The sequence below is a fragment of the Sceloporus undulatus genome, chromosome 5 (genome assembly GCF_019175285.1).
Source record: "Sceloporus undulatus isolate JIND9_A2432 ecotype Alabama chromosome 5, SceUnd_v1.1, whole genome shotgun sequence".
Taxonomy (NCBI): Eukaryota; Metazoa; Chordata; class Lepidosauria; order Squamata; family Phrynosomatidae; genus Sceloporus; species Sceloporus undulatus.
The window spans coordinates 65061394-65079786 of NC_056526.1; the positions used below are offsets into that span (position 1 = coordinate 65061394).

The 18393-nt window shown below is 38.2% G+C and overlaps 1 protein-coding gene across 2 annotated transcripts in view; it reads right to left on the bottom strand.

Moving 5' to 3' along the window:
* Positions 1-18393, bottom strand: part of NRCAM (neuronal cell adhesion molecule) — a 183765-nt gene that overhangs the window by 108903 nt on the left and 56469 nt on the right. Inside the window, exons 1-2 of one of the 2 annotated variants that reach the window (XM_042466802.1) lie at positions 6058-6078; positions 2356-2456 (exon numbers count right to left, since the gene is read on the bottom strand). The gene's annotated coding sequence lies outside the window, so the exon portion shown is untranslated. Of the gene's footprint in view, positions 1-2355; positions 2457-6057; positions 6079-18393 lie in introns of those variants that run through there. The other variant, XM_042466801.1, reaches the window with a different exon arrangement.

The following is an 18393-nucleotide window of genomic DNA, read 5'->3' on the forward strand; positions in this document are numbered from 1 at the left end:
GAAGCGAATAGCCTGAAGTGCTGCATGATTACCATTCCTGATATAATAACATCTGGTTTTTAACGGATAAATAAGGAATTTTCATGGTTTAGAGAAGTGCAGGACCCTGTCTGCTGCTTCGGGTTATAAAATCTACATAATTTTACTCCAGACATAGCACTCTAGTATGATAGGACTTAACCATACTTCCTGCAGAAGCTAGATATTTACACTGCTGGTGGTGGTGGTGGTGGTGGGGGGGGATGATGATGTGCTTCTTGGTATTAGAAATAGCAGACAGAGTTTCATATTGATCTGACTGGTATGGGAACTTTATTAAACTCCTGATGTTGATACATAATGAGAAAGAGTGTTATAAGTAAAACTTGAAGCTACAGCAATAATGTTGGCCACTTAACATTTAAGGATAACCATGAATGGAACACAATGGAACACGTTCCTATACCCTCTATTTAAAAAAGACCTTTATGTATACTTATCTATTTAGTGTAGGCACTACAAAACCCTGTTAGTGAAGTGCAAAGATGTATAACAGGACACTGGCAAGAGTGCTTGAGGTGTACTGTAACCACCTCCTGGATGTTCCATCATGAATCAGTCCTGATCCATATTGGTGACTTCACCAGCTCCCCTACAAGCCTTGTAAGAACAGTCTTCTACTGGATACAGATGTTATGTAACTACCCAATTCTAATTCTTGCATACATAAATCCACTCATGCGTTATCTTTCATACACGATTCTGGCAATTTTTAAATGTAATATTTCAAGCTCTGTTGTATGCATAGTGGAGAATAAGATGGACATATTTTACATGTCTGAATTACTGATAGCTAGAAGAAATTACTGTTGTCTTATGGAAATACAGGAATGCAAATTCCCATCACTTTTATTTATATACAACAAATGTTCAATTGGAAATTCAGTCTCTCTCACCCAACATGTAACACAACCTCCAAAACATAATAGCTTGGACATCAACCAAGATTTAAAAAAATGTGAGTTGTGTATTTTGGATATAACACTGTGTACAGAAATATATCTACATGTGCTTACACAAGCCATTCTGAGTGGTGTATGGACACTGCAAAGGCAGGATACGTGTTTCTGTATAAATAAAATAAATAAATTGTACTAATAGATCTTGGAAGTTTCTCATCAAAAAGAAAAAAAGTAGGAATATATCATGTCCTTGATAATCTCTGTTCTTATCATCTAGGATAAACAATAAATATACAAACAGAAAGAAATACCAAAGCATGTTTTCCAACTAGCTATTAACTCTGAAGTATCCATGAGTAGATAATCTCATTGATGAAATGGCACAGGAAATAAGGTGAGGGTTTCCCACAAATTTTCACATGCCTGCTTCTTCAGGATACTCTTGTTTCTTGCTTGCTTTGAAGTCTGCACTGTTTCCCACCCACAGTAAATATGATGGCTTTCTTGTTTGGAAACTAATTCCATGGAAAGCAGTACATCGTAAATGTGTACATTTGAATAATCTGCTTTACTTTCTTTACTAATCTTGAGCAAAGACTCTTGACTGCCAGATGCAGGGATCAGTGAAGTAGCAGCAACGTAAGCAAAGACTTTGGGTTCTAAAACTGAATCTCACTGTCTATAAGATAATATAGAAGCTAGCTCAGACTCATTTGCCAGACAACATTGTTTCCTTCTTAAACAGCAGTTTCTGCCTAGTAGTAATTAATGCCAGTTTCTAGAGTTTCCATAAAATGGATGATCACTAGATGCCAATGCTAATGGGCAGATGTCTCTTCCCTAACTCTGAAGCATGGGAACAATATTTTGTGAGCATATTGTACATATTGAGAGTATGTATTTTCCCTGGAAGAAGATTAACCATCCATTATGAAGCCAAGCCCTCCAGTCCCTCTGCCTTGGTCCAGGCCTTGGAGGTAGAGAGGAACTGCTGGACCTCTTACCCTTTCCCTCCACCACTCCCTTCTCCTTTTGTGTCATGTCTTTTTAGATTGAAAGCCCGAGGGCAGGGAATTAAAAAGACTGTATGTACAGCGCTGTGTAAATTTACAGCGCTTCATAAATAAAGGTTAATAATAATAATAATAATAATAATAATACTCTGCAGCTCAAGGATCTTGGAGGTACCAATACCAATGATAAAGCTAGGGCCCACAACCAACAGTGATGTACATACCAATCACAGCATCCAGTCATGAATTCACAAGTAATACAAATATCTTATGCCAACCCCCCTGCCAACATCAACACTCTAATCTATTTTCTTATACAATGTATCCATGAAATGATATTTCTTGAACAGATTTTCTCCTAGAAATTGGAAAAAAATAGTGACACAACACAAACGGCTTACCTTTTTTAAATATACTGGTAGAATAAGTCAGTACAGCCCAAGTCTCATCTCCTCCTCTTTTATTTACTACTTGGTTTCTCTTCTTCTTTTATCACTTGAATCTGAAACAAAAGGAAACTTTTTTTAAAAAAATTAGAGGCTTAAATATAATGGATCCAAAAAAACAGTATGTTTGGCTGTTCTCAGCTTGAAACTACAAGACCTTTGGTTTAGGAGTGGATACTATTATGTCAAATATCTTTATGTTAGAACTTTAAATCAATACCTGACAGGAGCAGTACAGTCAAAGATTTTTACATGCAAAATTCATATCCATTTTTCAGAAAGCCACATCAAACCTGAAAACTCAAAAGGCAGTTATCACCTTTACTGAGTCCTTGCAAAAACTTATCTACTCACAGAATTAGAGTTTAAATGAAAAGGAAAAAAGAAAAGCAGCATTGGTAGATTTAGGACTTAGACATGAAAAGAGATGCCTGAGTTTGTTAAAATGTAAATGCCTGACATGCAAGTGGGGGAAATTCTTAAATCTGCAGCTCCCATTATCCCACACCACTGAAAATGCTGGCTATGGCTGATGAGAACTGCAGTCCAACAACATTTGGAAGAGCACATAAGATACCAGCAGAATCAAAGTAGGGAACCTGGAAGCAAGAATATGATATTCCTTTGGAATCATAGAGAGAAGGATCTGTTGGCCTGATTTTTGCTGCTTCACAACACTGATAATGGCTAGATAACATGTTTTACATGTTTGCTCAAGGATCTGGCATATATGTTCTCCATTTATATATCTGCTCCTGATTCTGGCCTCCCCTAGCCTGTTTTAAAATACAGAGTTAGAGGTTCCCTATATTTTGCTGATCACTGGCCATACTAGCTTGGACTAATGGGAGCTATCATCCAAATTGTCTGTGGGGTCCCAGATTGGCAAAACCTGGTCTACAGAGCATAAAGCCTAATCAAACCTAAACTGTATTTCTCTGTTCATCTGTTTTTCAGAACTTTGTTATCTACTTTGACTGCCTCTGGAACTTCAAACATTCAGGTGCAGCCTTTGGTAGCTCATTGCCTATAATGAACTGCCTTTTGTATATACGGGAACATGTTTCTTGTCTCAGGTTCCTTTAATGTTTGTCTACTGTTTCTAAAGACCTGCTCTGACCTTCTGATCTGACAAACATACCTGATCTGACAAGCTCTAAGCTCATCTGGAGCTCTATTAGAGCTCTAAGATCATCTGGAGAAACACTTTTCTCTGTTCCACTAGCTTCTCCAGATAATTTTGTGGGAACAAGAAGGAAGGTCTTCTCAGTAGTTGCTCTCAGACTTTGAAACTGCTTTCCTAGAGAGCCCAGCAATGTCCTGTCCTTGCTCTCCTTCTGACAGCAAGGCAAAACATTTCTGAGTCATCAGGATTTTACCAGTTAATTATGGTTGAGCTTTTAATGCTGTGCAGTTCTGTTTTTAAAGTTGTTAAACAGATTTTTAATGTATTTAAATATTTTAATGTTTAATGCTTTAACTTCATGAATTGTTTAATTGTATTTTAAAACTAATACAGTCAGCCTTCCTTATCCACAGATTTTTTATCCACAGATTCAAGTATCCACGGCTTGAAAATATTCAAACAAATGTATAAATTCCAAATAACAAACCTCGATTTTCCATTTTATATTAGAGACACGATTTTCCTTTTCCATTATATTTAATGGGACTTGAGCACCAATGGAACCAAATCCCAACAGATAACAACGGCCCACTGTATTTATACTCTTAATGCTTTTGTATGGTTTTAAATCTGTATTGTTTTAAATACACTGACAACACTTTGACACCCATTATCAGGAGAAAGGTGGGATCGAACGAATAAAGTAAGAACAACACATCCCATGGACTCTGCAATAACAGGAATGGGGTCATGCACATATGCCTCATGAATGTCTCCAAACATTCAAAAGCTGAACACAGAGTTCTCATGACCTGGAATCTTCTCTTGTAGGGCATCTGATCACGGGAATTCTGTAATGCTATGACATATCTTCTCTGCAGACCTTCACACTAAACAGATAAAGGTCTTTAATGCTGTCAAGTTTGTGAAGGCATTTAGGGAATGGAGACTGCATACATGCCTTCATCCCCACTACCTGTCCCCTCGCCCATATGTTCATACATTTGTCTGAAGAGGGCTGATCTCACTTCATCTCTCTTCTTTATATATCATACAAGAACTGGGTTTGTACTCTTTTTGTAGTATGAAAAGTAGGCAAAACAGGAGCCTAAAAATGCACAAATGTTTTTTATGAAGTATCTCATGAATACCCTTTTCCCCATTTTACTTCTACTAAGAGGTTGATGGCATGGTAACAACAAGTTGTGATTTAGTCTTTTGTTTTATAAATATATTGGCAGCAAGCTACTAAATGAAGTCTTTGGTTCAACAAAACAATGCCCCAGTTCAGAGAACCCAACAATCCATGGAACTGCAGGTCAGTTGATCAGCATGATTTGCAATAGACAACACAGATGGTGTAGTTCACTTTATTATTTACTTAGCTTTTTGTCTGGACATAGGTGTACTTTCCTCTCTGGTGTGCTTTTCTCCCAACAAACCAGAAAGGAAACCTAAAAAAAAAAATCTGGATGTCTTATCTGGTTTCTTGAGAAAGATAGAAACCAGAGTGAAAACTGTACCCATTTTCAGGTGTCACACTAAAAAATTTACAGAGCAATGTTCTATGATCTTATTCAGCTTCTGTTGTGACCAAGCAGTGTGCATAACCATGCTGCTTGTAAACTATGTCTCCACAGACAGACCCAAAGTTTATTGTGTAGTCTGAACTCAGCATTGGAATAATAATAAATGGGTAGACTGGAGAGCCAGTATGATGTAGTAATTTCAGCGTTGGACTATGACTCTGGAGACCAGGGTTCAAATCCTCCCTTAGTTATGTAAACCCACAGGGTGACCTTGGGCAACTCAGCCTCAGAGGATGGCAATGCCATACTCCCTCTGAAGAAACCTGCCAAGAAAATCCTCTTACAGGTTTGCTCTTATAGTCAGAAATGATTTGAGGGCTATTGTATATAGTATTTTGTTATTATGCTGGCCTGTGACTGTAATAAATGTTTATCTAAGACTTGAAGGCATGCACCAATAAATGGGTAGATTAGGAATCAATTTTTTTCATGTAAATTCTATCATCATTTTAGCTAAGGAGAGAAAAATTGGAAAATCCCTTCAGTATCATACTAAAAAGCTCTCTTTCAATACATTTTGAATTTTAGAATGTTTCTTCATTATTTGTGGCACACAGAATCAAATTACAATATATTGATCTGTGTTTAAATTTCTGCAGGAACTGCATTGCGATTGTAAGTTAAAATTCTGGTGTTCAGAAGCCAGATTCACATACTATGTCAGATGCCACATCTTAAACGAACTTTCACTACAATGTTAACTTAAGAGGAGAGCATGTTAAAGATACCAAGAAAAAAGCAAACAGCTGAATTTTACTGACTTTAACTCTGATGCTAATTGTATGCAAGACAGTAAACATGACAGAGCAGTATATTGGCATTAGTAAAAGTTACTTAAATATTAAATGCTACACATACATAGACACATAAACAGCTACTGCTGAATAATTGTCAACAACTCCCAAACCAATAATACTAAACTTCCCTGGAGGAATACATTACCTCAGCAGTTCATATCGGTGTTAAAATTAATGTAACATTGCATAGTCAGCCCTTTAATTCACAGCATGATCAGCACAAATAAACCTCTAGGAGAGGGAACTGTGTACTCAAACCTCCAAATCAGTGGGACTTGTAAGTGCTTAGCTCTGGCTGGGGCACTGCCTAAATACCCTAAAGGCACAAGAACCCATCTGATCTTGGGAGCTAAGCAGGGTTGACCCTGGTTAGTATTTAGATGGGAGATGCCAATGAATATCTGGTGCTATAGGCTTTATTTCAAAGGAAGGAACAGACAAAACTATCTCTGAGGATACCTTGTCTAAGAAAACCCTATCAGATTCATAGAGTTGCCATAAGTCAATAGATTTAAAGGCCCATGCACACACAGCCTTGGCTGGAGTGAGTCCAAACATTTCACTTCCACAGCTATATGAACCAATGTAATGTTGTTGTGAAGAAGAAGAAAAAATACTTGACAGCATTATACTATTATACATATAAACATCTATAATATTTATATTACACATATAAACATCTACAGTTCCCTAATATTTTGCTTTTCCTGTACATTAATCTTAAAAGCATTTATTTGTATGTATTTTCCCTGAAACTTTACTTTTGCAAAAGCTACACAACAGGTAGCTTTTGATATTCCACTTCAGGGTACTTACCATCTATTAAGTAAAACTCATGAGCAAACCCTGTTACCTGCAATGAAGCTCAAAGGCAGAGCTTAGTAGTCTTCTCAAATTGTTTTGTTTGTACAAAGGCACATCATTTTAAATTGTGTATAATGACTGGACTTCAAATTGGGGCAATTCGCAAAGAATGCTACAGATTAGAAGGTTAGCTGTTGTGCACAGCAATGTATGATTACAAAAATGTTACCGTGAGATAGCACAGTGAACAAAAAGTGTACTAATGTCTGTTTAAAGGTGGGAAAATAAAAAAACAAGAATGAACTACTTTCTACTTGTAATAGGACTAAATGCATTAGATTCCAGTTGTGTTAAATGTTAACAACCTTTTATTATCAATCATACAGAAGCTATTTCTTATTGCATAGAAGACATCTGGAGCTTTCAAGTGATTTTGGTGATCCATGATTGTTTTTAATTTGTCTGAGTTTCATTAAGATAATATATCTGTGCCCTTATATGGTTGCTCTGCTGTTGTGTGCCTTCAAGTCATTTCTGACTTATGGCGAACCTATTATGGAGTTTTCTTGGCTAGATTTGTTCAGAGGGTGTTTCTTTTATTCCTCTGAGGCTGAGAGAATGTAACTTGTCCAAGGTCACTGAATGGGCTTCCAGTGTCTAGCAGGGATTTGAACCTGTTCTCCTGGTGTCTTAGCCCAACACTCAAACCACTATACAACACTGGCTCTAGTGTAATATCAGCCTCCTAATTTCAGTCCTCAACATTTCCTATAATATATGAACTAGTGCAAACACAGTTATGAATAAAAAAACAAACCCTGAGCACTCACTAGATTTAAAATAGCATAATTTAAATGAATCTGTTACCTTATGAATGTAATTTCTTTCTGCTTTTCATTTCTTCACTGGGGAAAAAATTAAAATGTTGATTAAAAACTCCTCCTCATTCTTTGTAATCCTGCTGGTAAATCTCTGTGCTGCTGAACTCTGTTGCTGCTAGACTGCATGCAAGAAGATGTACAAAACAGACTGTGTTTAAGCAGCCAATCACATCCTCTTTGGACCTCCCAGGCTTCACTACGAGATCAGCAAAGGCTTTGTAGCACTACAATAGGGGTTAAATGCTTCCCTGTATTTATTTAAAAGCAAGAAAATCTGCTTAGCTGCTCAAACCTCTTGTTCAAAAAACGTTTCTATTACATTTTACATTGCAGCAATCATTGGTTACTAAAATGGTATTCCTCTAGCTTCTAATTCACACAATGGATAACACAGAAATTAGTTACATATCAAGATTCTCTGGAACTCTTTTTCTACCCTGAATTTAGCCTTAGGTTGATTTCTTTTTCATCTTAAAGATGTGGGTTTATTTTGATCAAGTATTTGCTAATTAGACTAATACTCAGTTCTAGTCAGATAAGGATGGGAACACCACAAAATAATCTCTTTATGGTGACAAAGGGCTCTTTCATCGTTGGGAAGGGAAATTCTCTAAGAAAGTCAGGATGGGTTGAAGAAATGACCACATTATACACAAGGTTGATGCACCACATTTATCACTTTCTCTACTTTGCTTTTCAAGCAATTGCCTTGACACAATTAGTCGAGAACAATGATGCCTTTCAAACCTCCCTCTGTGGAAAAATATGACATCTATAAATACAATATATCTCTTTGCTAAGGGAGCACACAATGTGGGTTGCCAAAAAGTCAACTCAAAAAAGTTTCCCTTCCCATTCTGCATACACAAAACAATAAATGTTCCTTTGAAGCCCACTTAGTTTTCTTGAAGATCAGTTCAGGATTTTCACAAAAGGACCATCACCATGTTTGTAACATAATCTACTTCAAAGCATATTGTCAGGGAAACTGGACAATAACAACCACATCACTCTTACTCTGACTCTTTGTTAACTGTGACCATTCTAGATGTATGTTATCACTACCTTGTTTAAATTACTTATTTCAATAAGAAATGTCTGTGGCAACAAATTTTAACAGTACCATCTGATATGAAACAGAATTATGTATGTACTGCAAATTATTCATGACGTGAACTTAGTATCAGTAGACTTTTTTGCTCTTATAGAAAACCTAAGACAGCAATCCTGTGAAAGATAAAAAAACTTCCAAGTTTCATTGGTTTCAATGGAGGACATTAGCAGGATGCGCAAGTCTTCCACTGAAATCAAGAGATCTTTGGAATTTGGTTTGGATGAATCAAAATATCACTTCAGAAATCTTATTTTACCCATTCTATGTCATCCAAATGGTTCTTTTAATTCATCTAGGCTTTCTTGTTCTTCTTCTACGGCTAACGATATCACCACAATCAACTTATTACATAAGTGAATTGAGTTGTATGTTTTAAACAGAATTTTGCAGGAAAGTTTTTTAGTTTGAACAAAGACCGTTTTCTGTTCTTTAAACCTGAATGGAAAAAGGACAGGTCTGATTTTGTAGTTTGATTGACCAAGTCTAATCAGAATTATTTCTGCACAGTGCTTCACTACAGCAGTAGCCCCATTAAACACTAAATGCTTCTGGAACCCCTTCCCTTTCAGCCTCCTACTGTGACCCATTACTTTATAAACAGTGGCTACTCAGTGGGTTATTCAAAACATTCAAGGAAAGAAGGCACTATACTTAACAGACATCTCAAAACACATCCCCAAATCTGTCATTTGGTTTCTGAGATAACATCACTGGAATACTTGTGACATTTTTTTTTAAATGCCTTTCAAACACATACTAGTTCTTTTACTTCTGCAAATTAAAAATTTCATCCATGATTAATCAATCAACTATGTCAACTCTTTTGTATCTATTTTTGACCTCAAGTGGATTTAGATTAGGCAAAATTATTATTGGAAGTATTCACTGATTTAAACTTATTTGCTGTGCACCATTCAAACAAATTCATTGAAGTAACAGTTCAGCTCAGTTTACAGTAACTCAAAAGCAACTTCCACTGATTTCAAGTTAGACTTACTAATTTGTAAGTGTATGTGAAACATAGTATGGATAATCATCTACCCAAATATAGAATAAATAGTTAAAATTATTGTAATGTAGTAACTACATACATAAAATGTTATGATGGAAAGGAAGTAAATGGGCAAAGATTTTTCCTCTTCTCTCATAATAAGAAAGTTTGGATTCTCCCAATGAAGCTTAATGGTGGGAAATCCAGGACAGATAAAAGGAACCCTTGTTTTAAAGTAGCATTTTAAATGGTTTTAATTCTGTTGTTGGTTTAATACTGTTTTAATCTCAGCTTTTCTATGCTCTTAACTATATGTACTTTTATTGTAATTTTTCATCTTTTGTAAGCCACCTTGAGTTCCAATCAGGGGGGAAAATCAGATACAGGTTGAGTGTCCCTTATCTGAAATCCTTGGGACCAGAAGTCTTTTGAATGTGAAGTTGAAGACTTTCATGGCTGGTATCCATATTTTTTTAATGGGTTTTTCGGGCTATGTGGCCATGTTCTAGAAGATGCCAGCTACAGATGCTGGCGAAACATTAGGAATAAACTCTTCTAGAATATGGCCACATAGCCTGATAAACCCACAAAAAAATAAGGGCCTATACAGATTGGGAGAAAGGGGCGGATAGAGGCCACCCCTTCCCCCCCCCAGATTGTGGCTGTGCTAACCAAATGGCATGGCAATGATGTGCTGGGAAAAAGGAGCCACAAAATGCGGCTCCTTTCTCCACTACTGCCAAGGCACCATAAACCCCCTAGAGCGGCGCTATGACATCTCTTGTGCACCACACCGTATGGACGCGGTGCAAGAGGCACGCCATTATCACGTGGGCTGCGTAAACGGTGGCATGCCAAGATGGCATCCACAGCAAGCGGTAGGGCTCAGAAGCGTTCGGACGCCCTGCTCTCCCGAGCCCTGCTTTTGGCCCCAGGCCAGCGCAAAGTACCAATCTGAACCGGGCCTAAGTCTTTTGAATGTTGAGGGTTTTTTGGATTTAGGATATTTGCATATACATAATGAGATATCATGGAGATGGGACCCAAGTCTAAACATAAAATTCATTAACATTATACAAATTTGTTGTATAAACCCGGTACAGATAGCCTGAATGTAATTTTATGCACAATAATGTAATAATGTTGTGCATGAAACAAACTTTGTGTACACTGGACCATGAGAAATTAAAGGTGTCACTATCTCAGCCATCCATGTGGATTTTGGAATATTTCAGAATTCTGGATAAGGGAAAGTCAGTCTATCTATGCCCTCGTCATGTGCGAGGGTTGCCTGGTGGGCAGAGTGCCCACACGTCCAGCAGCCCTTGAATGTGATGAGGGCGCTGCAGCTGCGGCTCGCCCACCAGACACGGCGCATAACAATGACGTTGCAGTTGCGCCATCTCCAAACGGGGAGGCGCAGCTGCAACGTCATCACGACGTCTCTCACGCTTTGCGGCTTCACAGCGACGCCACAAAGAGAAGCCGCTTCCGGGCACTCCTTTTTTGCTCCACAGGAGCGCTGCACAATTTGGTTGCTGCGGCGCTCCTGCAGAGCAAAAAGAGGCGCCGAGGAGGCACCTCTTTCTGGTGGTGTGTACCCCACCTATATAAACAAAGTGAGGTATGGATGGATAGAATTACTTCTGCACACAACAGATAATTAAATTATACAACTGACAACAAGATATAGTAACAGACACAGCTTTAAAAGAAGATTGGATATATTCATATAGAACAAAGGTACTATGCAGAGCCTTAAACTGTATGGGGAGTGTCCACAACTGAATAAGTCTTCACCCTTCAGATGGTATGATTAAGATGGAAGCACTGTGGGCAGATAAAACCATGTGCCTTTATGAATGGGGCTAACGTGTATCCCTGTTGCTGCTTTCAACATGCTTACTTTGCCTAACTTCTTGGTTCTTTGAGACCCAAGATTTTGACACAACTGAAACAAATGATAGTAGTTTTCTGTGTTTGGTGCTCCAGTATATGAATTACTCTAGAATATTCTTATCTTTAAATCTTCTACAACTCTATTTATACTGGAAGTCAGCAGGGATATAAAAACTGATGTTTAAACGTTTAGGCCCAATACACACAGGCAGGAGGCAGCATGGCGGTGCCATTTCTAGAGTTTCGGAGAGCCCAACAACTGCCGCCGTTGCCATTATGCCGGCCTCCCAATCAAACGGGAGCTGCCATGATGACGTACGTGACGCCTAGCATATGCATATCGTGCACAAGAAGCAGTGTCATAGGGCTGCATTGCGTATCGTTCCCGAGTTGTTTGGCTGCTCCGGGAATGATACACAACAAAGAGGGGCAGCGTTTCGCCACCTGTATGTACAGCCCCTTAGTTTTCTTTCAGTTCACAACTTTTATACTTCTGTGAACTTAGGAAGTCCACCAGATACACAAAAATCACAACCATTTTTTTTAACATGACCCTGTTTCATATCCAAGTCAATAGACATTGCAACATCAAAGATTTGCTGTTAGAAGAAATCATGTTACTAAGATAATTGACTACTTGCTGAATTGGCAGTAATTGATTAATATTTTATATAACAACCATAAAGTGAACTCCAACTTCTCAAGATTATTCCACAGTCTGCATCCTAGTTATTTGTTCAAAACATTCGAATCAATAAATTATTGAAAATGCAAATGTGCAGAAATTGCTATATTAAGCTTCTATACACAAAGCAATCTATTATCATCTTCTATATTGGCCTAAATTCTGCACTGTGCTAGCAGACCTCTGGTAGCTTTCTTTTCCTTCCTTCTCGCCTAGAGCCTTCAGTGTCACCCAAACATCCACCCTGAAAATTTTCCCAGCTCTAGAGCAAGGTTACACAGAGGGAAATAGAATGAAACTAATGAAAATATTTCTGTCAGTGGAACTCTGCTGGATTTTGCCCGAAATTAACAAGGATTCTCTGGGAATGTTTCAATTACTTTTAAATGTGTTGGTTTTTAGAATAACTGAGCTACAGTGGGCCCTTGGTATATGTTGGGGTTTGGTTTTAGGACTCCAGTGGATGCCAAAAATCTGTAGATGCTCAAATCCACAATGGTGTAATAAAATGGTATCTCTTGTATAAAATGGCAAAAGCAAGGTTTGCTTTTTGGAGGGGGGGGGTATTTTCCTGCAGTGGATGGTTGAATCAATGTATGCCGAATCTGTGGCTATAGAAGGCCAACTCCAAGATCTCTTTTTCTAGCTCTGTTGCCTGATCTCTTATTTTCTGTGTTTTTCTGAATGCAGGACATATGCTCTATTGATAAGTTATTGCCCCTAAGCTAAGTCATGTCAAATTATTGCTCCTGAGTTGAGACAACATCCGCAGTTCATAAACATGTTATTATATCCTCATTCAAGACCAGAATGACAACACAGTGAAAGAATACATAGGTGCTGGAGTCTGTATAGTCACTATCCCCTATATTTCTGTTTGTTTGTTTAGATATTTTTAAAAAATGTTTAAACAAAGATTAAAACTTTAAGTTTTTGTTGTCTCAAACCTATAGGTTTGTTAATCATCATCATACAGAAATACTGATTCGGATGTTGCCTCAGAACTTGATAAACTTTTACAGCAACATAAACTTTTATTTCCAGTACAACTTAAAAACAGATACTTTCAGAATTATTGTAGTACTTTATCAGATAAGGAAAGTAGGCTCATGCCTCACTAAACAGAGGAAGGTGACTCTCTTGGATTTTCAAACACATCATCAATTTGGGAGAAAGCAATTCCAAATCTTATTCAAGGCCCTATCTTACTACAGATCACTGCTGTAATAATGCTGTTGCTGAAGGATGAAGGTGTGAAAACAAAGCACCTTGTACTAAACCTCCAGTGCCCAACACTGAGCATTTAAAAACCATGCACATAAACACCAAAAATTTCAAAAATGACAATAAAAAAGACAAACTTAGAGAACTTACAAACTTACAAAAATTCACAATGTAATAAGGACTCATTACAATAATAATTAGGTAAGCAACTTAAGAAAGTAATTCCAACTATTTCTCTTATGTTTTCAGACTGGTTGGTGGATAATACACAAGCTTACATCACTGTGAACTGGAAATAAATTGTGTTGTTTGTATAGCACTTCCATGAACCTTAATGGTATTTATTAATGTGCATGCATGCTACTATTTAAAGGGATTATTTAAAACATTAGAAGCAATGAAAAATGCATTAGATAAGAGTGGCAAAAAACCTACAGATTAGCTACGAGAGCTTTCTTTTTTTAAAAAAAAATTATCTATAAATAAATTGTAAAGTAGAGCAATTCATGCAGAATGATCAGCAAGCAGAAATGTCCTGAGGTTACAAAAATAAGAACATGCAAAATAGATGCCATAGACAATAACATAATTTGAAGCAGAGCACTAAAACAGCTCAGCAGGCATGCAATTGCTTTTGTAGAACAGATAATACTTGTCTCAAAAGACCTAGTTTGTTAAAATCAGCCTGTCACAAGCCCCTGCAGGTTCACAGCCTAAAAGGCAAATCACTTCCACTATCACAACTTTTTTTACAACTAGTTGTTCTGAAAACTTGGGGCACACTCAGCAACTTACTTTTGTGGGGTGGGCCCTGTGGCTATACTTTCTTCTTTCAGAACTGTTTTCTACCTGACTTAAGTTATACATCGTAATTGTCACTGGGAAAGTCTGGCAATCCAAATCCCATAGCTATAAATCTGCAAGACTTGAATGAGAAAGCAAATATCAAAGAAACAGGCACAATAATAAAATATAGAGGGAAAAGATTGAAAAAAGGCAAAGCATTGTGGAACACAGGTATCCAGTGGAGTCGTCTTAAGATTCCGCATGAGAATCATCTTCCAAATCCCAGGAGATTAAGGCAGAAAGTAGGCTACAATAAGAACTAAATCTGAAAACTATATATTTCTCTAGCTTGAACTATGCCATAGTTGAAACAAATCCAGGTAAAATCAAACCAAAGTTTAAAGTAGCAAATCACTTTGTTCACTCCATACCTTCAGTATTAACTTGTAGTCCATATTCATACTATTTCCATAAACTGCTACTAATCTATTCTCATACGACATCAAAGAGCACCAGCAATACATTCCACTTTCCTGTCCAAGGTCAGCAGAAAGTAGGTTGGTATCTATTAGTAAATTTATGTGTGATTTGCAACAGATTGGCATGGGTTTCCTAATCATTGGACATTTATCTATTTATTTGTGTGTATGTGTGTGTGTGCGTGCGTGCATGTGTCTATTTCTGCGTGTATGTATAGAGAGGGGGAAAGGGAGGGAGAAAGTGTGTGTGTGCACTATATTCTGCACTGTATTCAAAAATCTCAGGGCAGCTTAGAGTAAAATAAATTTAAAACAATAAATTATAATAATTAAGAAAAACTAAAAATATATTAAATCATTTATCTGTTAAAAACCAGACCATGTAAAACCAGTGAAAACAATTTAAAGCCGTCCCTTGAAATTTGTGGCTTTGACACTTGAGGGTTTGATTATTTGCGAGGTCAAGGTTGCTGTGCATACACTCTTCCTCCTCCTCATCCCTCCCGGCCTTTTCCCCTGGGGAGGGAAAAAGCCCAGGAGGGAGAAGCCGGGAAGGTGCATGTGCCAATCCCACCACTTTCCAAGACAGAGAGCTGCCTCTTTCCCCAAGCAGCTCTTTGGCTTGGGAGGGGGTTTAGGGAAAATAATCCCCCACCCTTTTCCAGGACAGGAAACTGTCTGGGGATAGACAGCTCTCTTGCCTTGGGAAGGGGCTTGGGGAAAGTGAGTGCACCCTCTTTCCTGTCATTCCAAGGCTTCAGGGAGCTCCCTGAAACCTTGGAAGGGAAGGAGGGAGCCGCAGATATGCACTCCACTGTCCTTCCAGTGCCTCAGTTTGCTAGAACTGTTTGAAGCTTTGGAAGGGAGATGGGGATACGCACGTGTGCACTGTTCTACCCCATGCTTTATTCGCTAATTTTGACTTTTGCGGGGGCCTGGTGCAACTAACCCCATGAGTGACAAGGGTTGACTGACCTCTGAGGAGATGGAGAGAGAAGGCACATCAGGGATTGTGAGTGTGTGTGTGAGAGAGAGAGAGAGAGAAAGAGAGAGAGCGAGAGCTTACTACTCTGACCTACACTGCAACTTCTGACAGATTAACTTGAAATGTTTGTCACCTTTACATTAAAAGGATTGCCCAGCCCAACCCAGCCCAGCCCAGATGATTTGAAGGGTAATTTAGGATGGGAAATAATAGAGACCCCTAGCTTTAAGAAGGATCTGTATTATGGATCCCCAAATTAATCATAATTACTTATACAATAACTCTGACAAAGGGACACATAATGGGTCACAGGCCCATAACTCTTCAAAACAGGTTGCGTGGAAGCCCTGATGCCACCAACTTCTTGAGAAGTCTCTTCCAGAAGATCTGCTTCCAGAATGAGAACTTGAGCAAGAACGTGATACTTGGCCACAGGAGCTGAATTAATGCTCTCTGCTTGTGCAGAACCTTCAGGAGGTGTACATTTCTTATTCAAATGTCCACAGAAACTGCAAGTTGCATTCACAGCATTTTCAGATATAATGCTCAGTTTACTTATTATGAACTCAAAACATGTCTTTAAGTAATTAATTCTAACTCAACCAAGACATTATTATATTTTAATTTACTTTGACTTTAATCTTGAAAAGATTAAAAACTAGTCTGCTGTCTTAGGCAATTAATATAAGTTCAATAGTCTGAGATAGAGTTCAGTGAGCTCATCATTCATAACATTTCTGTGCATCATCCTGGTTCTGAGACTGTTTGATGAAAAAACAACATAGATAATTTCTATGTAGTTCACATTGAAATCTAAAACGATGTTAGATACTCAAGCCAAAACAAAAAACAAAACAAATCAATAAAGATCTCCACCATATAAACCAAAATGCAAAACTGAGAAAAATTATCCTTTGTATATGACGTATGAAACAGTTTATCATGTCCACATGAAGGAATCAGTGCAAGTGAGATCAGGCAAGTACCAGAGAAATGTGAACACAAAGCAAGAATCACAACCACAGCAGTGGTAGTGGAAAAGCTACAGAAGCAATAATAGGGCATCCAGCAAGTAGTGAAATTCACAGAAGGAGCAAGACTAAGATCGAGAACAGAAGGAGAGCATTGGGTTCAGATAGCAAGCAGAGATGCATACTTTTCAGCACTTCACAGATGAAAACTGGGACATGTGTTGCCAAGTAACATCAGAGGGTGATCAAAGTAATAAAAGCTATTCTGAGGAAGAACACATAAGCTAGGTGTCTGCAGCAGTTTGCTTTTGTCTGAGCCTATTTGGATAGGCAAAATTCCACCCTCTATCATCCCCCACTGCTGAGTTAGAGAAGTACAAAATACATCTGTATTTTTAAATCAGTTTGTCAAGGGGAAAAGTGGAAAGAAAAAAATTGGGACATTTTAAAAGCAGCTGGAAAGGTGGGATGACAGAGAATTCAGGGATGGTTAAAGGATATGGGAATGTAACAGCTTATACATATATTAACAGGTTATTGTGGTGTACTGTTATAGTTTGGCATGGAAAGACCTGCTATCCTACCCTACAAAATGACTGCTTTGCTTATTGAGTTAAAAAATAATCCACAATACCATACGTAACCTAAGCAAATTGCTAGAAAAAGAATCATAGAATCGTGGAGTTGGAATGGTCATCATGTCCAACCCACTGCTCAGTGCAGAATCTCTAGCAATCATGTCATCCCTTAGTATTCTCTTCATCAAGCTGAACATACCCAGCTCCTTCGACCTTTCCTCATATTTTTTTGTTCTCCATATCCATTATCATCCATGTTAGCCTTCTCTGAACCCATTCCAACATGTCTATATCCTTTTTAAAAGGAAGAAGTCAAAAATGAATGCAGTATTCTAGATGAGGTATGACCAGTGCAGACTATGGTGGGACTAATTACTTCCCCTGACTTGGAAATTACCATATATACTCGACTATAAGTTGACCTCATGTATAAGTTGAGAGCAGGTTTTGGGGGCAAAATTATGGATTTTGATATGACCCTTGGATAAGTCAAGAGTTCATGCAAGAAAGGACCTAAATGATGAAGCAAAGGAAAACAATGTCAAAGAACCTAAAAAATTATGGCAGGCATAACTGTTTAGGCTCACACTAGAGCAGGGGTAGGCAACCTTTTTGAGTCGGGGGCCAGGTTGCTGTCCCTCAGACAACTGGGGGGCTGAAGCCGGGGGTGGAGCTTCCACCCTCCAGGGGCGGAGCCACATGCCGGGGGTGGAGCTTTCACCTGGTGGCGGAGCCACATGCCAGGGTGGAGCTTCCACCCTCCAGGGGCGGAGCCACACACTGGGGGTGGAGCTTCCACCGAAGCATCATCATCATCATCACCACCACCACTATCATTGTTACAGCAGACCTTTGTTACAGCACTTTGGAAAGTCACACTCTCACCTTCATAAATAATAAAAATAATGAAATGAAATAAAAAGCAATAATAAAAATAATGAAATAAAAAAACAAAAATAAGTGTTATATATTTTTAAAAATTAATGGAAAAAACCCAAGGCAGACCTGAAATGACTCACCTTTCACCCCTCCTCCCCCCTTTCTCATCCGCCTCCTCTTCCTCTTTCTCATTGAGAGGGCATTT